This window comes from Saimiri boliviensis, chromosome 3 (genome assembly GCF_048565385.1).
Source record: "Saimiri boliviensis isolate mSaiBol1 chromosome 3, mSaiBol1.pri, whole genome shotgun sequence".
In the NCBI taxonomy this organism is placed as follows: Eukaryota; Metazoa; Chordata; class Mammalia; order Primates; family Cebidae; genus Saimiri; species Saimiri boliviensis.
In genome coordinates, this window is record NC_133451.1 from 39,810,585 (window position 1) to 39,835,330 (window position 24,746).

At 41.0% G+C, this 24,746-nt stretch overlaps 1 protein-coding gene across 12 annotated transcripts in view; it reads right to left on the reverse strand.

Annotated features, from left to right (window-relative positions):
- APBB2 (amyloid beta precursor protein binding family B member 2) overlaps nucleotides 1-24,746 on the reverse strand; it is a 410,561-nt gene that overhangs the window by 339,192 nt on the left and 46,623 nt on the right. For 11 of the 12 annotated variants that reach the window (XM_074396050.1, XM_074396052.1, XM_074396056.1 and 8 more), the window contains exon 2: nucleotides 662-817. The exons of the other annotated variant lie outside the window; for it this stretch is intronic. The gene's annotated coding sequence lies outside the window, so the exon portion shown is untranslated. The remainder of the gene's footprint in view (nucleotides 1-661; nucleotides 818-24,746) is intronic. 12 annotated transcript variants of the gene reach the window in all.

The following is a 24,746-nucleotide window of genomic DNA, read 5'->3' on the forward strand; positions in this document are numbered from 1 at the left end:
CTCCTGGCCCACAGTGAGGCTATTTTGCATTTATTTAAACACCTATGTTTTTCAGGACATTTCTCCTCCCCTGTCATATATAAGTATCTTAATGCCAAATGCACACACTGCAGAAAATGAATGTGTTGGTGACTTTTGTTTGGGGAAAGATAAGAGTACATAAAATCTGGCCAAGCAGACCAGAAGCTCACAGCCAGAATTACTCCAACAGAAATGGCAGGTCTCCATGCCCCACACTTCAAAGTGTGAAAACACAAATGAATGCAAGTCTTTGAAAGTACAAATGCAACTCCAGGAGGCTGAACGCATCCAAAATAAAGCTTTCTCTCCAAAATAAAGCCGAGATAATTGAGGTTGGTATAGGTGGCTTCTGGTTGTGGCTTCTTTCAATATTTGTGCCAAGGCTCTCCTCTCTTCTCTGAGAGAGGAGAGGAAGATGTGGAGGAGGCTGGGACAGAGGAGGGGAAAAAGGAAGGGAGGAAAAGGAAGACAACATACACAAAAGGCTGTCAGACTATATTTGCAATTTACACAATGCTGGGACTCTCGCAGTAACTGAAAATAGTCATTTGGGGTGGGTCTCCACAACGCGCATGGAAGGAACCAAACAACTTTTCCCTATCCAGCCCAATCCACTTTATCCAGCCTCTCTTATACCAACCTGATTTTGCTTAAATTATTGTCGGCCTCAGCTTTTCACAGGAGCTTTCTTTTATGGATTTTCCATCCAGCAAATGTTTCTGTTCCACGGCTGGGCAGATCTAACCACAGCATGCTTGGCTACAGACCGCAGCAGCTCGCCCACAGCAAATCCAACCTGGGGGGGGGGGGCAAAGGCCAAAAGCCATTATAAGGACTCAAAGTCACGAACTTTCTCTCTCTCAAGGGCACATATTTGGCAGGATAACCTCAAACATCTTCCAAACATTCAAAATCATTAATGAACACAGATAACTGCTTACAAGGTATCCTAAAGACAAGTGTGGGCTATTCTGAGGGGAGGATTAAAGTATTTAATTATTTATTGAAAAGGTTTGGCCTAGTGATTATGCTCTGTTTGTGGAAAACTGAAAAGCCAGATGTTTTAATTAACCATGGAAAACACGCGCGACAACTAAAATTTCATGAGCACACTGATCTGCCCCGTGGAAAACCACAGGAATGTTCTGGCAGGGTTCAGTCTGAATTCTTGGGACACAGAGGGCTGGAATCATTCCCCTTAGGAACTCAAACAGAAAATTAACTTGCTCAATATGCTTTAAAAAGTAAAGCGAAACCCAGATTTAATCTCAAATATAAAACATTTCAGGACTTCAAAGGGTACCACAAAAAGACGCAGAAGTGGGGGCTATGAGAAAATTCTAATGTGGTTCAGGATTTAGAATATATTTACACTGCAATGTGAGGGTGTAACAGAAAATATTAAAGGCTATATAATCCAAAGGGGAAACGAATAATCTTTCATTTCCTAATAGAGGAAATTATATATGAAACCAATATTCAACAAGTAAATCATAAATTATCAAATGTATAATATGACTGGGCAAAAGGAATTCCTTAACTATCCTAGTGCCAAGCATGTGGCCTAGCCCACAGGCACTACCATGTTTAGCCAGAGGAATTGGGGCTTCCAGAAAACCAGTGTTGACATAACTTATGCTCACTGGTGGTGCAGCTAGCAATTCTGGCACAGAAAACTCAATCAGGGAATCTTATGCAAGCAATTAGTGAATAATAAGAGCTAACAGATTAAGAAGTCTTCATTTGTTAATAATAGTAAGTTATGACAACATCTATATATGCCAAATATTGAAAGCCTATTCAAGAGGGGACAGGAGAAATGTTATTTTCAGATACAGGGTCCACAGTCTATTTCTGTAAGTCAAAACAGTCCTCGTCACAAGTGTGCCAAGCAAAATATTACATTAATCTCTACTTTCAGTTGAAACCTCAGTCCCAAAAATCATCTCAAAAGGAACATAGAAAAAAAGCAAGATATCAAATTATATGTGCATGGTATGATCCCAATGCTGTTCTACAAGCTGAGTGCATATAATCTAAAGACACCTAAGTGTGAACAACAGCACTTCTGAGTTACGGAATGGGAAGCTATTTGTATTTTCTTTTTGGTGTTTTCCAAATTTTCTACAATTAACATGTATTGTGTGTAGAATTAGAGTATTTGTAAATAAGGGGTTTCTTTTAAGACTGCAGGAATGCAAATCAGAAATGGGGTATCTATGCTACATTAGCCCAATCCTTGGTCTGCCTCATCTGAACAGAGTTAATAAATGAAGAAATATTTGTCTGATCACTGAAGTTCTTAATTTAGATGTTCAAAACCCAAGTGTCCAGTAACACTTCCAGTGATGAAAAACACTTTCCTAGAAATAAAAAAATTATTTTTACTCTGCAAACTTGCCCCGACAGAGAACCACAGTTATTTCCCTCTCTTACCTATTGCATCCTGGGCAGCGGTGGCTTACGGTTGAGGGAGGCTGAGGCCAGAGGATCACTTGAGCCCAGGCATTCAAGACCAGACTGGGCAACAAAGAGGGACCTTGTCTCTACAAAAATTTAAAAAATCAGCTGGGCATGTTGGCACACACCTGTGGCCCCAGCTATTCAGGAGGCTTAGGTGGGAAGATCACTACAGCCTGGGAAATCAAGGCTGCAGTGAGCCATGATCACGTCACCATACTCCAGTGTGGGAGACAGAGTGAGACCTTGTCTCAAATACATAAATAAATTAAATCAATAAAGAAAAGATTACCTCCTGGTGTTAACTACTCACAGAAGCAGGGCCCTTAATGACCCCTGCCACACTCATTTCTTCTGCTCTTAGCATCCTGAAAAACACAAGACACAGTGGCAGAATCTTTACACTAGGGGCCTTGGCAACCCATTGCTCCAAGAAGCCTGTGCCCAGAGAGGTAAAATCTTTCCCTTAGCCACACAGCCAGCAAAGCAGGAATGAGATTCCAGACCATTTGCCTCCACTTTGACCAAGTGCTCTTTCTACCACTATGATATTTTAGCACGCACTCTTGGAAATAAAATTTGCACAAATCACGTGCAGGTATTAAATTAATACCTGCAAAACCAGAAGAACAAGACAGAAATTTATTCTACCAGAAATGAAATGTATGCAGGAGAAAAAGTGAAGACTCAAGCCTAGGCTAAAAAAGGCATGGCTCTGCCCAGAACATGTTCAACTGAAGAAACAATGAGTGCACTGTGCTTGGGCAGCAGGTGTCCTGAACAGAAACTGCCTATCATACCGAAAACTTTCTGGTCCTAGGACTGGCCTTGTTGATAACACTACAGTCCCAACGCTCAAATAAGAACAAAAGGCTTTCAACAAGATAAAACTACACCTGCACCACCACCTGTGAGAGACAAGAAAGATGCATGCACACCAGTGTTAGAAATAATAAGTGTCTGAAGGCATCAAGTGTAGCCTTTTTCTTCCAAAATGACCCATGTCTTAAGGGAAAGACATTAGTCATTTCAAAAATTAAGAGATGCCAGACACAGTGACTCATACCTGTAATCCCAGCACTTTGAGAGGCTGAGGCAAGAGGATTGCTTGAGCCCAGGAGTTTGAAACCAGCCTGTGAAACATAGTAAGATCCTACCTCTACCAAAATTTTTAAAAATTAGACTGGTCACGGTGGCTCAGACTTGTAATCCCAGCACTTTGGGAGGCTGAGGCAGGCAGATAACTTGAGGCCAGGAGTTCAAGACCAGCCTGGCCAACATGGCAAAACCCTGTCTCTACTAAAAATACAAAAATTAACCAGGCATGGTGGCACAGCTACTCAGGTGGCTGAGGCAGGAGAATCACTTAAACCCAGGAGGAGGAGATTACAGTGAGCTGAGGCAGCGCCACTGTACTCCAGCCTGGGCAACAGAGTGAGTCTGTCTCAAAAAAAAAAAAAAATTAGCTGGGCATGGTGGCATATGCCTGTGGTCCAGCTATTCAGGAGGCTGAGGTGAGAGGATTCCTTGATCCTGAGTGTTTGAGACTGCAGTGAGCTGAGATCTCACCACTGCCCTCCAGCCTGGGCAAGAGAGCGAGACCCTATCTCAGAAAAATAAAGAAAGAAAGAAAGAAAACAACACAGTCACTGATACTTAAAATAATCCTAATCCTTCATCTCTTATGTCCACACAGCCCTGGAGAATGGGGAGGCCTTTTTCTCTTTTCTTCAAGATTATTTCTTTGAAACATTGCTTACTTCCACTTTTCGCTTAGTGTCTACCTATGGCGTCCATGCCACACCAATCAAAAACCTAGGAGGTGCACAAAATGGGAAAAGCCTGAAAAGTCAGGGGAGAGAGGAGGACAGATGGCAATGACAAACTCAGAAACACTCCCTGAAAGGCCTTTATTGAGCTCCCTTCTCGTCATCCTTTCTCGACTGTGCAGCAGAGCAACAAAGGCATGAGCTGTGAGGCTGCTCATAAAGCCGCAGCCCGCGCTGATGTGATCTGGCTTTGTGAGAGCCCGAGCAAACACAATGGCTCTGTCCGGCCTCAACCGAGAAGTCAGGCGCTGGGTGAAAAAAGAAAATGCTTTCCTCCAGCCCAAACCACTCCTCAAATCCCTATCATATATTCTCATGACTGGATCCTGAAGGCAACACAATGTCAACCATTTATTTATTCCCCTCAATGCCTCAGTTCTAACACTAAACATCAATATCCGCAGCAGGCAAACGGAATCGGGTTCTTGGTTGGTATTTTACAATGAAATAATAGCTTTGTGGTGAGTGTTGTTCCAGTAACACTTTAAAGTCATTTGTAAAAGAATGAGGGTTAAGTTTAAATGTAGCAATCTGATAAAATAACCTCTGACCCAAGAATCACAAAAGTACACTGAAGCTTGCTGAAGTCACCAAATTGTCTTTCTCCATAGAAGACAAAACAGAAATGAGAACTGGATTTGATTCATAGATTGTGAAATCCTTTGTTACTCAGAACCTTGGTCATATGTTACTTAGTCTTTGGCTTCAATGAATGGCTCTGGCAAAATGTGCAACCAAACACTGCCATCATTTGAGGATCTTCAATGTTTGGCCAGCATTTTTTTTTTCTTTGAGATGGAGTTTAGTTCTTGTCTCCCAGGCTAGAGTGCAGTGGCATAGTCTCATCTCACGGCAACCTCCACCTCCTGGGTTCAAGCAATGCAACTGCCTCAGCCACCCGAGTAGCTGGGATTACAGGCGCGTGCCACCACACTTGGCTGATTTTGTATTTTTAGTAGGGATGGGGTTTCAACATGTTGGCCAGGCTGGTCTTGAACTCCTGATCTCAGGTAATCCCCGCCCCCGGCCTTGTCCTTTTTTGTTTTTTTCTAATGTCACAGGGAAGGTTTCTCCTTCCCAAGCCTGATTCCAGAAATATCCACCAAGCCAATTCAACACAGCTGAAATTTCTATGTCAAAACGACCAAATGACCAGACAAGGCAAGAAGAAACACACTGGAGTCCACTCCTCCTGTGGCTGTGAAAATTTGTTTTATTTTGGGATTTATTGCATTTACTTACTAAAAAAAAAGTCTTCGAATATTTATATTATAAAACTTAGATGTATAGTATTGATACATTTACAGGTTAAAATGTCTGGGAAAGAAGAATAAAAATTGAATGACAGCTCATCAAAAAATATTTTATTTCAAAAAGAATCTATCATAGGTACTCATCACAGGTAACCAAGAAAGAACTGTTCCATATAATGGAACACTCACCCTCACTTTTTTTTAACCCCAAGAAAAAAGAACACATGCTGAAATGTATCCAGTAATAACCCCAGTTTTAACAAGGGAAATACCAGTTATTTTAGAAGTATTTCCTGTAGTCATTATTTTAAAGGGTAAAAAAAAAAACCTGAATTATTTATTCTAGAAACTAAACTCAAGTTCAACTTTAACATGCCAAAAGTCTGCCTTAGCAAAGTTTCTTTTTTTAAAAAAAAAAACTCTGTTTTATTTAATTAAAAGTCTTGAACTAAGCTGTGCAAGATATGTCAGCCCTACTGTACAAATGATTCAATATGGGATGGAGGGAAAAGGGTTAAGGAAAGGGGAGTCAAAGAAAAAGAAGGGAAGGCACAGACGTGAAAATCTACACATTAATCTCTAATAATCTGAAAATCCATGCACTCAACAATACTAAAATCCAATGTTCAAAATATTGCATAGTAAGGAAGAAAGCGAATATCCAGGGAAAAGTGACCAAGATCTTACTCAACTCCAGAGCAAGGGTACCCAAACCTGGGTGATATGATTTGACTGTGTCCCCACCCAACTCTCATCTTGAATTGCAGCTCTCATAATCCCCATGTGTCCTGGGAGGGACCCAGTGGGAGGTAACTGAATCATGGGGGCAAGTTTTTCCCATGCTGTTCTTGTGATAGTAAGTCTCATGAGATCTGATGGTTTTATAAAGGGTAATTCCCATGCACACATGCCTGCCCAAGTAAGACGTGCCTTTGCTCCTCCTTTGCTACCACGATTGTGAGGCATCCCCAGCCAGGTGGAACTGTGAGTCCATTAAACCTCTTTTTCCTTATAAATTATCCAGTCTCGAGTATTTCTTCATACCGGTATGAAAACGGACTCATATACTGGAGTTCTTACATAAAATACAAAGCCCAAGTACTCTGCATCATTTCTCAACTGCTCCCAGATGATGTTAATACAGCCACAGTTGGGAACCACTGATTTATTGTATTTACTTAATGAGAAAAAGTATTGTAATATTTTTATTACAATAATGGGCAACTGTTTTTGCTGAGTGCTTTTCATTAATCTTCACACCTATCCTGAGGTAGGAAGTGTTATCATGCCTGCTTTTATTTTTATTTATTTTATTTTATTATTATTATTATTTTTTTTTCTGAGACAGAGTTTCACTCTTGTTACCCAGGCTGGAGTGCAATGGCGCAATCTCGGCTCACTGCAACCTCCACCTCCTGGGTTCAGGCAATTCTCCTGCCTCAGCGTCCTGGGTAGCTGGGATTACAGGCACGCGCCACCATGCCCAGCTAATTTTTTGTATTTTTAGTAGAGACGGGGTTTCACCATGTTGACCAGGATGGTCTCGATCTCTTGACCTGGTAATCCACCTGCCTCAGCCTCCCAAAGTGCTGGGACTACAGGCGTGAGCCACCACGCCCGGCCATCATGCCTGCTTTTAAAAGGAGAAACTTGAGCATGAAAAGGTAAAATAACTTGACTGGTGTTACACAGCTTTTACATCAAGGGCCTGAGATTTTCATCCAGGTCTTATCTGTCCTATATTTTCTTAGCATTCTGATCTGGTGAGCTTCAGCGAGCTTACAATCTTTCTTCCATGCAAGTCTACAGAAGTTATATGACTACTCATCTTATTAATATACCATAGGCATTAATGTTTTCTGAATTTAAATCCCCAAATTTACTAATAAATTGTATAATTCAAGAGAGTGTGAAAAACATGTATTAAGTGTTGTCTGTTTAGAGCATTGGGGAAGCAGTAGAAGTAGTAGGCTAGGTCTGCAGTTATTTTGATTACCTTCCAAGTTAAGATTCGTAAAAGGCATGCTTCTGATCTTAGGGAATATAATGTTCCTTCATCAAAACTAGACTACCTGGCAAGAAGCTGGAAACAGTGAATTCTAGGTCATTAGGAATTATTGACAAAGCTAACACCTTTCCACAATTCCATGCTTTCATTAGTCATTCCTTCTATCTATACTGCCCTGCCCTACTACTCTGATGTATCAATTCTTTATTCCTCAAGGTCCAGCCCAGATATTTAATAGACAGAAACCGACCTGGATTTCTCCGGTCTGAACTCAGATCACGCCTTCATGAAGCCTTCTTCGATATAGTGACAAAAATAATTCCCAAAGGCTTTGCAATTTTCATTGCTTCTCCTATCATACATAGCAAGCCGATGTAATATATATGCCTTATCCTGAAAGAAGAAGCTCTGCAACATCTCACCTCCTCACCTTCTTTTTATTTTTCTTTTTTTTTTTTTTTGAGATGGAGTCTCATTCTCTTGTCCAGGCTGGAGGGCAATGGCGAGATCTTGGCTCACTGCAATCTCCACCTTCCAGGTTCAAGTGATTCTCCTGCCTCAGCCTCCTGAGTAGCTGGGACTACAGGTGCCTGACATCACGCCTGGCTAATTTTTGAATTTTTGGAGAGATGCAGTTTCACTATGTTGGCCAGGCTGCTCTTGAACTCCTGACCTCAGGTGGTCTGCCCACCTCAGCCTCCCAAAATGCAGGTCCAGACCTCTCCAAATCTACTGCACTGCAATTCTTGGACTTCTATCCCCCTAGCACTCTAACTCCATACTGCATCCACTCTCAAGAGACACATTTCTTTACATTTTCATATAGGTAATCTTGAGATATGTCTTATTTTTTTTAGTGGCATCTTAAAGATGTGGGATAATGCTTTTCTTAACATTGTTAACATATAATGGTGGCTCTTACAAAGATGGCATGTTACAATCAACGCATTGCAGAGACTATCTTAGTGCATCTTCCCTTCCACTGCTCTACAACAGTGCTGTTCAACAGAACTTTCTTCAATTATGGAAATGTTCCATATTTGTATTGTTCAATACAGTAGCCATTAGGCACATGTGCCTTGAAATGCAGCTAACTAGCATGACTGAGGAACTAAATTTTTAACTCGATTAATTTTTTTTTTTTTTTTTTTAATTGAGACAACAGTCTCACTCTGTCGCCTAGGCTGGAGTGCACTGGTCTGATCCTGGCTCACTGCAATCTCTGCCTCCTGGATTGGAGCAATTCTCCTACCTCAGCCTCCCGAGTAGCTGGGATTACAGGTGTGCATCACCACAGCTGGCTAATTTTTGTATTTGTAGTAGAGACAAGCTTTTGCCATGTTGGCCAAGCTGGTCTTAAACTCCTGACCTCAGGTGATGCACCCACCTCGGCCTCCCAGAGTGCTGGGATTACAGGCGTCAGCCACCGTGCCCAGCCTACTTAATTTTAATTAGTGAGATTTATCTACATGTTTACCAATTTGCTTCTTCATCGTTCCTTTTTGTGTCTCAGCCCTTCCTCCTAGAATCTCTCCTTCCTGAGGTACATCCTTTAAGAAGTTTCTTAGAAAAGATCTTCGGTGGTAAAATCAGGTTTGGGTTTTTCTGAAAGCAGATTTTGCTTTTTCCTTGAACGACAGTTTTGTTGGCATACAGTCAATATTTTCTCTTAGCATTTTGAAGATATTTTTCCACTAATTTCCAGCTTCCATTGTTGCCATTGGAAAATCAGCTCTCAGTCTGATAAACAATCTGCCTTTTTCTGGCTATTCTTAAAAATGGTCTTCTTCTTATTTTTTTTTTTAAGTGAATTAAGTTTCCTTATGTCTAGTATGAATTTTTTTTTATATGTTGTGCTTCCCTTATCTGCCCATAAATTACTTAGATTTAAGGAACACTGGCCATTTATGTCATTCATAAACTCTCTCTGGAAATTATGTATACATTAGATCTTCAAACAGTACTCCACACCATTTGCTCTTATTATCTTTCTGGAACTCAGAAGAGATCTTGTCATGACCTTCAACTACTTCCATGTTTTTCTTCTCCCTTATGCTATTTTCTGTTTAATTTCATCAAACTTTTTTTCTAGTTCACCTATTTCTAATTTATTTCATTCAACAGTTCTAGTGTTCCCTTAGGTCTTGGTTTTCCAAATCTGCCTGGTCAATTTGCACTTAGTTGTGATTACATGTTTTCTTTCTTAAAACATTTAATACCTAGTAATTTTATATTCTGTATCAGATAATTCTAATATCTAATGTCCTCAGGGTCCTAAATCTGTTGACTTTTACTTGTTTCTGATGACTCAAACTCCTGGTGGCTTGTTTTCTGATAAGACTGGAGATCTTTGATTCTGAATGCCGATTTGGTTGATGTTAGTCAGGAAAATCCTAAGGTCTAAAGTGAAGATGCTTTCCTTCTGAAAGGATCTGCAGATGCTTCTGCCAGAAGCCAAAGGGCTTCCTAGGGCCACTTTAGCTCCTCCTACAAATAAGTCCTGGGAGAATGCAGGCTCTTATACCTTGCCACTGACCCAAGGCTTAGTCTCTAAACACAGTGGTGATATTACAGGTGAAGTATTCCTTATCCAAAATGCTTGGGACCAGATGTGTTTTGAATTTCAGACACTTTCAAATTTTGGAATATTCTGCAGAATATATACTGGTTGAGCCTTCCTAATCTAAATATCATGAGCATTTTCCCTTGAGCATCATGTCAGTGCTCAAAAAGCTTCTAATTTTGGAGTATTTTCAGTTTTGGATTTTCAGATTAGGGATGTTCAACCTGTAGCATTTGCTCTTTCGGCAACCTACCTGTTGTGCTTACTTACACATGAAGCTCTGGTTTTACTTTACCCTTTGATGCTTGGTTGATCTACTTGAAGTGAGAGACTTCGGCGATGTCTTAGTTCTTGTGACCTTAGAAGTATATTTAAAAATGTTTTATCCAGAATATAATGTTTTAGTGGAAAAGTATGTTATTCGGTCTACCATACTGCTAGGAAGCTGAGCAGTACTAGTCTTAAACTAATAGTCTTCTCCCAAAACCTACTTTTCCTCCTTTGCTACACATTTTGCTAAATGGCACCATTCACTCAGACCCAAATCTGCAACCCAAAATTACAGGAACCAGTGACCCTTCTCTTTCTTCTACTATCTCATTCGTAACTAGCCAACAAGTCCTGAAATCCTAATGATCAAAAGGTGTTTCCACTTATGTTTCTGATCTTGGCACCTAGTAGTACAATCTTAATCTTCAAGGCCAAATCAAGATAAATGAGGCAGAATTTAAACCTAAATCCTGCATTCTTGTTAAATGAAAGAGCTTTATATGAAGGAAGCATAGAATACAGGAAAAGTTTCACGCAGAGGAATTGAGTTTCACGCAGATCTCAAAAAGAACTGACACTCTGGCTGTCAGAAACATAATCACATTTCAAGGAGAGGTTTAATTTTAGTGAAATAAAATGATCTGTCATGATGAATTAATATTAATTTAAATTTTATTGGTTTTGTAGTTTTGTTTGAATTTGCTCTATAAATCTGTCACTGCTTTTATAGTTAAATAAGAGCTAGAAGCATAAGGAGTTTATACCTAGTTTATATTAAGGCTCCTTCATAATAAAAATATTTATTACTAAGGATTTGTGGGAAATTTTTTCCTGGTCCATAAATTACTGAGAGTTAAGAAACAATAGTCTTTATATACTTCACCACCCTTGATACATTTATCATTCTCTCCACAAACAAATGGAGAGAAGTGGAACACAACCGTACATGCAAGAAATCATTTGCTAAACTCCCAATTTCTTCCCAGTTCTCCAGCTGTTTGAATTATATCACTAATCTTTAGAGGCAGCAGGGCTTGTTTCTTTCCTCCAATAGAGATGGTTTCTATTAGGTAAAATGACTGGAAACACTGCTCTGCCCAGCTCCTACCATTATAACCTGCTTCTACTAGAATTTGCTAGAATTTGTAAAATAACACACATGTACCTGGCAATAGTACAACAAATCAAATGTGTCCAACAAAGGATGGTCCTTGCCTTAAGGAAGTCCATTTCCTGGTCACATTTCCATAACCAGGAATTTTGGGAAATATGGCATTGATTTCCTGAATGAATAAAGAAACTACCAATCATTTCTTTTAAACTTTTACATTTTTATTCTCTATGGACTGTAAACTTCCACATCTTCATTTTAAAAATCTTGTGCCATAATTTTACCCTGTACAACTCCTGTCTGCCTGAAACGTGTAAAACCAAGCTGTAACCCAACCCTCTCAGACTCCCTTTCTCAGGATCTGTTGAGATGTGTAACCTAGACCACAGTCACTTACACTGGTTTAGAATAAACCTCTTCAGACATTTTGGTAGAATTTGGATTTTTCCATCGTCAATATTTCCCCAAATTCAGTGTTTTCTGGTCCCAAAAATGATGAAAAATTACCCTGTGTTTTAAAAGTCCTATGCCAAAATAAAACTTTCTCCCTCCAACATACGCGCCCATGTGTCAACTCTATGTTTTTCCTCCCACAAGGTCCAACTCAATCAGAACCAAAAGGGAGATCATAGCATATCTATGCAATCCCTGGCTGGACAGAGGGGTCACCCTAGAGCCTGGAGTTACACAGCTGACTGGCAGAGGTCAGTACCCAGTCCTACCCAGGGTGGCCATCTGATCCAACACTGTGACTCATTTTAAATCATAAGTAGTTTGAACAAAGACTTAAAATTAATGGGATGGTCATTATTAATGTTTATTTTTAAACGTCAAGTAATTTGACATTTTGATAACAATGACTTCAAGATATCCACAGTGTATGAGACACCAACTCTTGCTTCAATAAAAGTCTAATGAAAGTTTCTCAAATTCTGAAACCTAATTCCAGGATTCTTATTTGGAACTTTTTGTTGTTTTTGTTTTTTTAAATCAGAATACATTAACTCAGGGGAAAAATGAGATTAACTTTTGATTCAGAGAGAAACAGAACATTCCACTGATAGTTTAGAAATAACATAGTGACCACAGGTAACTCTAATTCATCAATTCTCAAATTCAGATTCTGTGTCACAGTACAAGGTTACGCGTCTTTAACAAGCACAACTGATTATAATGCTGATGGTCTAGAGGAAACTTGATGGAAACACTGATCTAGTCAACATTTTTTAAAAGCAAACTTTAGTCCTATTTCTACCTAGTCACGAACATAAAAGAAAGAAGGAGAAAAGAGGATGAGTAAGAGAGAATCCAAAAGATACACTATCCAGACAGACGACTAGACAGTTAGGCAGGCAGACATGGTGCTACCTGTCAAGCATGCAAGAATGCAGCTTTCATGGAATAACATTCCTAAACTCTGGCCTAATAAACTATGCTGAGAGCTGCTGCTAAGAATTTTTTAAACCAACTCAAAGTAGAGAGAGAGCTATTCACCCAATCAACAGGTGAAATCAAGTCACAGACAAATATAGCGTTTGGCAGATTTCAGGCCCTCCAGAAATATCCATTTAATTAAGCAGCAACTCCAGCTCTAGCTAGAAATCTATTTAACCACAAAAGCGAAATCATAATTAATATGATCGTATCATATTTCTCCCGTGTTTGTTTCCTCAGGGCATCTATAATGGCTGAATTGGAACCCTAAGTATTATAACAACAACATTTGTTGGAAAGTTCATCCTGTATTTTAGTAGTACATAAGTTGACAGATGTGGCTTATGAATTGTTCTCAGAGACTTAAAAAAAAAAAAACCCTGAACTTTGTAAAAATGATATCCATTATCCACCAAGTAATCTTTGCAAGCAAAACCTTCTACTAGAAAGGATGGATGCAAAAATAAGAAAAGGAGAAGAACAGGAGGTGCAATTAATTGAGGGGAAAAGAATCATAAGAAGTCGGAAATAAATGTAGCTAAAAATACAAATGGCTATTTTATAGTCCAGATATTGTAATATGTCGTTTTTAACATAAAAGAAAAACAAATCCCTACAGACTTCTTCAAAAGGAAATTATAAGAGTTCCCGAGTACACTGGGAATGGAGGGAAGAATTTCCGTGTGCTCTGTGCATCGACAGCCAGTCCAGCTTCATTCACTTATTCATTTATCTTCTTTTATTTCAGGAGAACATTCAGCAGTGTTTTGTTTCATTTATTTTATTCAAAAGCAAATCCTCATGTGACACTAGCAGGGAAAATAACTGGTATTTGTAAGTTAATGTCTGCTGTAAATCTAAGTACACAATTTTCTTTCACAGAAGATAGAGCAAAGTATTATGGAAAGTTCATTGACTTCTGAGTCTGAGAGAAATGGGCTCAAATCCTGAATACGTTCCTTATCTGTGTGATCTTAAGACTCAACATTTAACATTCTGAGTCAGTTTCCTCCTCTGTAAAACAAGGATCAAAACATCTACCTTCCAGATGGAGTTGGGATTAGGGACAGAATGTTTTAAAGCACTTAGCACCATGCCTGGCACACACAGTGGTGATTTCGTTGTTCTGCACACCTGCTGCAATTCCTGTGGGCTCCAGAATTTTCTGGTTCAGGCAAGTCATATAAGGCAAATCTTCCCCTGGCTATTTTTCCCTAGACTACTTTGCACTCTGCTCCAGGCTGCCAAGAGCTCCTATATGAAAGCCCTCTTCAAATGACCTTCTAACACTGGGCTTGGGAAAGCCAACAGACCCTTGGGAGCAAAGAGAACTTTGTCTAGCATTGAATCAGAACGAAAGAAGCCAAAGAATTCACCCCTAAAATTTTCACCCCGAGAGCAGGCTAAACCCAAACGCTCTACCAACAGGTGGGAGAGTGGAACGAGCAAATCTGAGAGGTGGGATTGTAAATTTGCTTTACCACCCACACCAACCCACCAGCACTCACAACTGTTATGATGCATGGATCCTCCTGAAATCCAGACCAGACCAAGATATGCCAGGAAACAACACAGGGGCAGTGGAGAAAGAAGCAGTCAGTTCCTCACAAATTTCCATGGCCCTTATTTAAGAGCTATAGACTCCAGACCAGGCGCAGTGGCTCATGCCTGTAATCCCAACACTTTGGGAAGCTGAGGTGGGTGGATCACTTGAGGCCAGGAGTTTGAGAGCAGCCTGACCAACATGGTGAAATCTTGTCTCTACTAAAAATACAAACAATTAGCCAGGTGCAGTGGCACACACTTGTAATCCCAGCTACTCGGGAGGCTGAGGCAGGAGAATTGCTTGAACCTGGGAGGCGGAGGTTGCAGTGAGCCGAGATTGTGCCACTGCACTCCAGCCTGGGTAACAGAGTGAGACTACGTCTCAAAAAAAAAAGAGCTAAGTCCGTTTCCAAGGTAATCCTACCTGTAATTAAGAGAAGTGAAATATTTGCGGGGACAAAAAAAATTGACTCTGGAGTCAGACTGCCTGGGTTGAAAGCCTGGCTCCACACTCTCCAAGCTGTGTGACCTCGGACACGTCATGCAGGATAGGCTTAAAGATCCCACCTAACTTGTCGGGCTGCTCTCAGAATTAAATAAGTTAATACATGCAAAAATGCCTGAGTTGCCTATTATTACTGTGAAAATCATATCCACTTCCCATTAATGAGACAGAGGTGAAAATAATTCCTGTATCTCAAAGACGCTATGTCCAAACGGAATCACATTTTAGACACACTAAGAGGTCATTCTGGTTTGTTGAAAGTAGTAGCTCTATACTACAGTGGTATCAGGAGTATCTGGAAAACTTTTCCAAAAGGTATATGTCTGGGCAGCAGGTCTGCTTTGGAACCCAAAATGTGCATTTTGACAAAGCAATGTCATTCGAATGCCCACATGGAGGTGAGAAACCCTGACTGAAACCAAGTCCCAACTCTATAAGACAGGCCTTTCCCCAGAGGACAGGGATAGTTCACGGGTGTTGAGGGGTACCACTGCCCACAAAAATGCCTCTGCAACCTGTATGCTGCTGCCAAAAATTCTTTTAGCAGGACTTTTTTTTTTTTGGTAGCACAAACCAGAAATACATTTTAAACTAGAAAAGGAACTAACATCGATTGAGCACCTACAACATGCCAGGCCCTTTACCCATCTGTCCTGTTTCTCAAGGTCACCCCACAGCATGGGTTACTGTACAAAGAAGGGAACAGAGGAGGAGAGACGTTCCTAGAGCAACCGAGACTCCCTCCCAGTGTATCTGCCTCCTGCACCACCTTGCCTCCTAGTCTATGATTTGGGCTCAGGAATCCTGGACACAGTTCCAAATCAAGGACAGTGAAACTGACTAAAGAAGCAGCTTTACACACACCCCACCTCACCCCCAGGTTCTCTCAGGTTGTACTGAACCAGGATCAGACCTCAAGTTTAAAGATGTAGGAAGGAGTTCTCCACTCCACCTTGCCACCTCCTCCAAGTGAGGATGCAGGGCAAGTCTCAAACTCACTAGGTCTTAATGCTGCATCTGTCCAAGAGAAATGTATTAGCCTTAAATTGATATTTCCTTTTCTTTTTTTTTTTTGAGACAGAGTCTCACTCTGTTGCCCAGGTTGGAGTGCAGTGGCTCGAACACAGTTTACTACAACCTCCACCTCCCGGGTTCAAGTGATTCTCCTGCCTTAGCCTCTCGAGTAGCTGGGATTACAGGTGCGTGCCACCACACCCGGCTAATTTTTTGTATTTTTAGTAGAGACGGAATTTCATCATGTTAGCCAGGATGGTCTCGATCTCCTGACCTCATGATCTGCCTGCCTCAGCCTCCCAAAGAGCTGAGATTATAGGCACAAGCCACCACGCCTGGTCGGTCAGTTGGTTGATAGAGATCTCTCTCTCTCTCTCTCTCTCTCTCTCTCTCTCTCTCTCTCTCTCCCTCCCTCCCTCCCTCCCTCTCTCTCTCTGATAGGAAACCGGAAGAAAAAAAAGGGAAGGGAACAGATGAACTAATATAAAGTCAGATAAAAATGGAGAAAATAACACACTCTACCTCAAAAGGGCTATTTTTCTACGAAGCTCGACAAGATCACAATATACACAGTAATATTAGCACTTACTGAACTTATTGGGTAAATCTGCCAAGACAACAACCCATAGAGATGGGTATTAACATTTCCATTTTTCTTTTTTTTTTTTTTTTTTTTTTTTGAGATGGAGTTTCGCTCTTGTCACCCAGGCTGGAGTGCAATGGCGCGATCTCGGCTCACCGCAACCTCCGCCTCCTGGGTTCAGGCAATTCTCCTGCCTCAGCCTCCTGAGTAGCTGGGATTACAGGCACGCGCCACCACGCCCAGCTAATTTTTTTGTATTTTTAGTAGAGACGGGGTTTCACCATGTTGACCAGGATGGTCTCGATCTCTTGACCTCGTGATCCACCCGCCTCGGCTTCCCAAAGTGCTGGGATTACAGGCTTGAGCCACCGCGCCCGGCAACATTTCCATTTTTCAAATGAGAAAACTGAAATGGAAAAAGGTAAAAATAACTTACCCAAAGAACCACAGTTTGTGAATGGAAATTTAAACCCAGGATTATATCTAAACTTTTCAACTCTTAAACCTAGTATCCCATCTCATAGATAAAATCACTAAGTAATCTGTCAAGACTTATAAAGATCTTCCTGTTTCCTTACCAGGAAATTTTCATGAGCTATAAAGTGCCTCAAAGCTGCAGAAAAAGCAAGGGGATGTGAATAACCTATAAACTGCAGGCTCATCCCTGGAATAAGTAAGAGACGCTTGTAATCCTATTTTCAACTTAATGAATAGAAAATAAATAGAAGCATCCAAAGAAAATGAAGGCAAGCAAGAAATAACATTAAGGAAAGAAGCGATAGGCTTAAGGGCAAAAAAAGAAGATGATGATGAAAACACCACAAGATGCTGTTTTGTGAGTACTGGAGAAACAATGCTTTTGAGAAAACATCAAGGATGAAAAACAAGGCCACTGGAGGTGATTCAGACACCAGTAATGCAGTGATCCAGAGCCCCAGGCAAGCTGGCTGTAAGGAACGGGTCGGGGTTTCACAGGTGCTGCCGGCCTGGACAGGGAAGACAAGGGCCTGGGATCGTCAGGCCTTGGAGAGGAAATGACGGATGCCCATAGCTTATGAAGTGATTAGTCAGAGTGCTTGAGGAACACCATGTGCATTCCCATTTCCCTCCCTGCAAATGCTAGGACATGACCAGAGATTCCTTAACAAAAATGACTTTTTAAATATTAGGTAAACCAGACGCAGGGAAATTTTCTCTCCAGAATACACTCTAGTCAGCAATTAGGATGACACAGGAGACTTCAGGGAGCTGAAGACTGCAGCAGAAATAACTAGCAATTAGGAGACCCAGGTTCAAGATACTCCACCACTAATGCCCTGGGCTTGGCTACCTTCAGCAAATCCCTCAGCGACTCAGCCCATCAGCATCCAAGGGAAGGGTGGGACACAATGACCTCTAAGAGGCTTTGTTTGGTGACTAACTCCCTTCCCAGATTACCCTGGTCTCCCTCTCACACTCTGCCATCTCAGAATGCAGTGAGCTCTCCAATATACTTCTAGCTCAAAGACAGGGAGGAAGGAAGGAAGATACTAAGGATGACAAATGGGCTTAAACTTCAGCATGCCTTACAAGAACTGAAAATCCAAAATATAAATCAAACTAATAAAGACATTGAAAATGACATCTACCATTTATTGAACTATTACTATGTGCCAGACACTGTCCTAAGCATCTTGCCTGCATTAGCTCACTTATTCCTTACGACAACCCTCTAAGAAAGGGGGTAGATAAGTAAGTTGTCCAAGTGACACAGCTTGTAGTTAAGCTGAGGTGTGAACGTGGCCTCCAGAGCCTGACCTCTTAATCAGTATGCCCACAGCATTAACTTTGGGGATAAGACTACCCCAGCTAATTATGATATGATGCCTCTTTACTTTAGAATGAAATTATACCAATTCAAACTGACAGCGTCTATACATAGTAACTGGTTAGGGTATTTCTTAAATTTCTTTTAATCTCTAGGTCTCCTATTCATCTTTCTGTCTCCCTTTTTTCAAACAATTTATTCATTGACAAAATCAGACCAATTGTCCCATGGAGTTTCTCAGAGTCTGGATTTTGCTTTCTTTTTATCTCCCCATAATGCTCTTCACTGTACCCTGTGCATAAAGGAAGTGAGCTTAGACTCACCCATATGTGTTCTTTCTTTCTCTGTCTCTCTCACCGTCTACACACATACATGTTCATCGTAAAATAATATAAGAGAACAGGCCAGGCACAGTGGCTCAGGCCTGTAATCCTGGTACTTTGGGAGGCTGTGACAGGAAGACTGCTTGAGCCCCAGAGTTTGAGACCAGCGTGGGCAACACACATACCACATCTCTATAAAAAAATAAACAATATTAGCAGGGCATGGTAGCACACTCTTGCAGTCCCAGCTACTCTGGAGGCTGAGGTTGGGGGATGCCTTGCTAGAGCCCAGAAGGTTGAGCCTACTGTGAGCTCTGATCATGCAACTTCACTCTAGCCTGGGCAACAGAATGAGACTGTTAAAATAAATAATAAATAAATTTTATTTAATTGTTGATTCAATTCAACAAATACCTACTGAGTTATCAATAAGGGCAAGGTGTGTGGAATAACAAGGTGACTAAGAAATGATCCTTATCCCTGGGAAGACACAATCCAACAAAACTGATAAACTCTATAACGTTAATTCAAGGAAGACAAGTGAGAACTATTTAAGAGGACTCCAGAAGAATTTCCAGGATGGGGTGGGACCTAGGCTAGACTTTGAAAAAGACAGTTTGGGCCCAGCTGGAGCAACATGCAATGTGACATAGGGGACAAGGCTTGGGTAATGCCAACAAGGCAGGGTTGATCCTGGCATATTTTAAACTGACAGCAGCACAGGTGAGTAAAAGATTTGGGGGGAAAAGAGTACGGTAATGACAGACTGCTATATTTGCTGAGAGATTGGAGAATCATCACACATTTTTGAATAGGCGGATAGCCCTGGATCTGTATTCTAAAGCATTAGTGAGTGTATTAGAAGTAAGGATTCCAGTTTGGATTTCAATAATCCAACTGATGGGTCCCTGCACTGGGTCAATGGGAATGACCAAAGAGAGAGGGAAGTGACATGGTTTGTCAACTGAATACTTGGGGCCAGGAGGCAGGAGGAGTAAAAGAAAATAAAAGCTGATTTTCAGCTTTCAGAAAAAGAAGGTTTTCTCGAGAAAAATTATTTCTATAGTACCTCAAGAAAATATATACACCTTTCAGATCATAAACAAATGTCAGTCAAAATTTCTTGTCAACAGTGGTAATGGGCATCCTGGACATCTTGACTTTAAGATCCTAAGAAACACTGGATCAATCCACTTTCTTCAATATGGTCATAAATCTTATTTTGATTTTTCTGAGGCCCTCCATACTCTGGACATGTGAGTCTAAGGCAAATGTGTGTTTTCTACATTAATTCTATTTTTTTAGAAAATGAGAAAGAAAAAGAAATGCAAGCCTACAAATTTTGAGATCACCTTTAAACTCTAAAACCTCAAATAACATACTTCCATAGCTTTGCATTCAACCTACGTGAAATATAAATGTTCTCTAACGTTCCAAAACAAGGAATATAGACAGAAGGAAATTAATTGTAAAGAAAAGTCTATAAGCTCTATAAAGGCTGAAGTCCCTTAAACAAAATGCTTGGGACCAGAAGAGTTTCAAATTTTGTATTTGGAAACATTTGCATACACATAAGGAGATCTCCTGAAGATGGGGCCCAAGTCTATACATGAAATTCATGTTTCATATACAACTTATACACATAGCTTAAAGGTAATTTTATACAATATTTTAAATAATTTTGTGCATGAAACAAAGTTTTGACTTTGGTTTGACCACAACCCGTCACATGAGGTCAGGTGTGACATTTCCCTCTTGTGGCATCACACTAGCACCTTAAAAGTTTTGGATTTTGGATCACTTCATATTTTCACATTAGAGGTACTCACCTTGTACACTGAGATAAAATGCAAGTAGTGTTCACATTATAATCTCTGACTCCACAACCAATTTTGAAAATATACACAAGACAGGGTGCCTGCCTGTAATCCCAGCACTTTGGGAGGTCGAGGCAGGCACGAGTTCAGGAGATCAAGACCTGGCTAACATGGTGAAACCCCATTTCTACTAAAAATACAAAACATTAGCCGGCCGTGGTGGCACGTGCCATTAGTCCCAGGTGCTCGGGAGGCTGAGAGGCAGGAGAATCGCTTTAACTCGGGAGGCGGAAGTTGCAGTGAGCCAAGATCGTGCCACTGCACTACAACCTGATAACAGAGCGAGACTCCATCTCAAAAAAACAAGAAAAGAAAATATACACAAATAATGATCAGTAGTTTAGGACTACAAATTTTCAAGACATTCACACAGGACACAAAAGAAGGCTCCTTTGATTTAGAGGAGATCCCTAGATACATATTTCCCTTTTATCTAACTAAGCGACCACAATAGTTTCCCTTGTTACTGGACAGCACAAACTCAATTAAGTTTTTAATAGATATTTGCTGTGATAAGTCCCTTTAAAAAAAAAACAAAAACAAAAAATCTTACATAGATTACCTGAAAAAGTGAAGTAATATCACTTCTCCTTAAATGTTAACCTTTAAATAACTAAAACAGCCAGTTTATCCTCTGGACTCAAAACTCTCACACTAGATTTAATATATAAAGAATAAATTCCAGATGTTCTAAGAACCAACAGAAGGTTATGACTTAAGAGGTTGATTATTTTAATTTATAAATATTCCTAAGCGATATTTTAAACCTGGCTGTATTTTAGAGGGCTAGACTAAATCCAGGTGTTAAGTACATATTAAAATTAACATTGAGTCTATCTTCGGAGTGGGATTCTGGATTTCATTTTCCTTTTTAGCTTTTATTTTACAAAGGACTTTAAGTGGGAATATTTTCCCTTTAGCCCCATTTGCAGAGAGATTCACCATCAGAGCAATAAACCATTTCCCAAAGCCAAGAACCTCTAACACTTCCCTCACAAAAATATTGATTATTTTATATTTTATGTGACCATCTGAGATGTCTGCAAGACACCCATGTGAGAGAAACAGTTTGAATCCAAAAACTCCAGTGCCATTTTTAGTGGTGTATTGTCAAGCAAGTCACTTAACCGTTTCCTCACTGCAAAGAGGGTCATAAGAGTACCCATCTTTCAAGGACGCCACAAGGGCTATCTTGGATTCTCTGATCATCCAACACAAACTGGGCCTCCTACCATCCAATGTTATTCTCACACCAACTACCCAGAAGGAGTCAGAGGCCACAGGTGTAAGGGCTCAGCCCCACAAGACTGCTCTCACACAGGGGCCAGTCATAGTACTATATGCCTAGGTTACCCATGTAACTGAGTACCCCGATAGTTCTCAAAAATAGTTTATTTTTTCTCTCTTCTTTTCTCCTTCCTCTGTTTACTCACTTCCTACCTAGCTCTTTAGAAATGCAATTACAGCCTTTTACCTCATCTTTACCAGACACTCCCTACAGCAAGTTCATCTAACTACGTGCTTAGAAATTCCAGAGCAGAACTATCGCCCACCAGAAGGCTGCCTCAAGAGACTGACGTCAATTTCTAGCCCAAGGTATGCCCACTATGAAACTCTCTTTTACCTGGGGAGTTTTCAGCCACTTTTACAACACAGTTCAGTCCATGAAGGCACCAGCAGTCACCCGCATGATTCCCCAGCAGATAACACACTGAAAAAGGAAAAGGAACTCCCCCAACCTGCTCACTTCTTCCCCTGCAAGCCATTCATGCCAGCATGTCAGGCCCCCTTTTAAAAGTACCAACTCTCTGCTCCGAAAGGGAAGCAGTACTAGTAAAACAGGAAGCCTGTACTTCTTCCGCTAAGCTAGCTTTGGAATAAAAGTCACTTTCAGCCAGGCATGGTGGCTCAAGCCTATAATCCCAACACTTTGGGAGGTTGAGGCGGAAGATCACTTGAGCCCAGGAATTCTAAACCAGCCTGGATGTATATTCTATGGGCAACAAAATGGATCTGGATCTATGGGCAGCATAATGAGACCTCATCTTCATTTTTAAAAAATCAAAAAATTAGCCAGGCATAGTGGCATGGACCTGTAGTCCCAGCTACTCAAGAGGTTGAAGTGGGAGGATCACTTGAGTCCCGGAGGTGGAGGCTACAGAGAGCCAAGATTACACCACTGCATTCCAGCTGTGGCAACAGAACAAGACTCTGTCTCAAAAAAAAAAAAAAAAAAAAAAAAAGCCAGGTGCAGTGGCTCAGTGGCTCACACCTGTAATCCCAGCATTTTGGGAGGTCAAGGTGGGCAGATCATTTAAGGTCAAGAATTTGAGACCAGCCTGACCAACACAGTGAAACCTTGTCTCTACTAAAAATACAAAAACTTAGCCAGGTATGGTGGCACATGCTTGTAATCTCAGCTATTTGGGAGGCTGAGGCAGGAGAATCGCTTGAACCCAGGAGGCAGAGGTTGCAGTGAGCCAGGATCATACCACTGCACTCCAGCCTGAGCAAAAAAATCAAGGAACTGTTTTATACCAGACTTTGCTCTTGTTAACTAGACTTTGCAAGTAGTGGGCGACTGAATCTGCATTTTGGGGTTACACCCACACTTCTGTCTTGGCTACAAACTTGGGGGTTCCCACATAAGCCCTCCCAGGTTCAGTAATTCACTAGATTGGCTTATAGAACCCCGGAAGCCACTTATGTTTATTTGCATATACATAAAGGTTTAGCAAAAAGGATACAACTTATGAACAGCTAAATGGAAAGGATGCACCAGACAAGAGGCGGGGCAGGTGCACAGTTCCCAAGCCCTCTTGGAGCATGCCACCCTCCCAGCACCTCCAGGTGCTCACCAACCCAGAAGCTCACCAAACCTTATTGTCTACTACGGGGAGGCTCCATTAGGTAGGCATGATCGGTTAAGTCGTGAATCCCTCTCATCTCCCTGGAGGTCTGGAATGGAGCAGAAAGTTCTAACCCTCTAGACATGCTTTGGTCTTTGTGCTGACGAGGCTCAACCTGAAGATATCTACCCACAGCAAACCCCAAGAGTGAATGATTAGCACACGAAAGATACTCTCACCACACAGGGAACTCGGAGCATTTTAGGAGCTCTGTGACAGGAACCTGGGGCAAAAACCAAATGCTTTTTTTTAATTCTATTGCAGACTAAATGTAAAGTGCAATGCACCATACGAGTGGTGCCTACGGTATTTTTATCAATCTAAAACAGTAGTGAGTAACGCAAGTGCCTCCTCAGCATTATATGGAAGTCATATGGACTCAGGGCACCGCCAGCCTCCATCCCTAGGGCCATATTTCTTCAAAAATGGACAAACCCTCTGGTCTCAGTGACCAGCTATGAGCTGGTCCTAGTATGAGGCTCAATGCTTAGGAACAACACTGAGGAAAACTCTTTCCCTAGATGAGAACAAAGACACATGTCATTCTGGAAACTACTGGCAGCCATCTCGCCACAATGACAGCTGCACTGAATCCAGCTAGCAGAAGTCCTCTAGAGTGAGAGGTTTCCGGTTCAGGTTCTCTGATATACCCATGGGCCCACTTTACCTTGTTTTCTGCACAAGTGCTAGGTGAGTGCCATCAGAACAAAACCTAACACATCTTTGAGCTGAAATACAAAATACTCATCTAAAATGCCGCTTAGTCGGAGGATGAAGTGAAAATGTGTGAGGTGGCAGCAGTGTGTGTGCTCCCGCCAAACTGGGAATGTGAATGTTTAGAAATATTGACAGCAATTGGCAGAATAATTTTGTCTGTTGAATGAAGTCAATGATTTTTTATTTTTTATTATTATTTTTTGAGACAGAATCTCACTCTGTCACCCACGCTGGAGTGCAAGTGGTGATCCTCCTGCCTCAGCCTCCTGAGTACATGAAATTACAGGTGCCCAGTGAAGTCAACAACTTAAAACAATGGGCTTATATTTGTCTTTTATAATTTTGTTTTCCTAGTAATTTGTTTGTTTTCATTCTAATTCATTTGTATTTTACAAAAGTATTGGTCTGCAATGGTAAAGAAATTTTAAAAAGAAACAGTTCCATTCCTCAGATAGCTTGAGAACTGGCCTAAAGATCTACAGAGAAATAGAACCACGGCCCTGGTCAAACCTCAGCC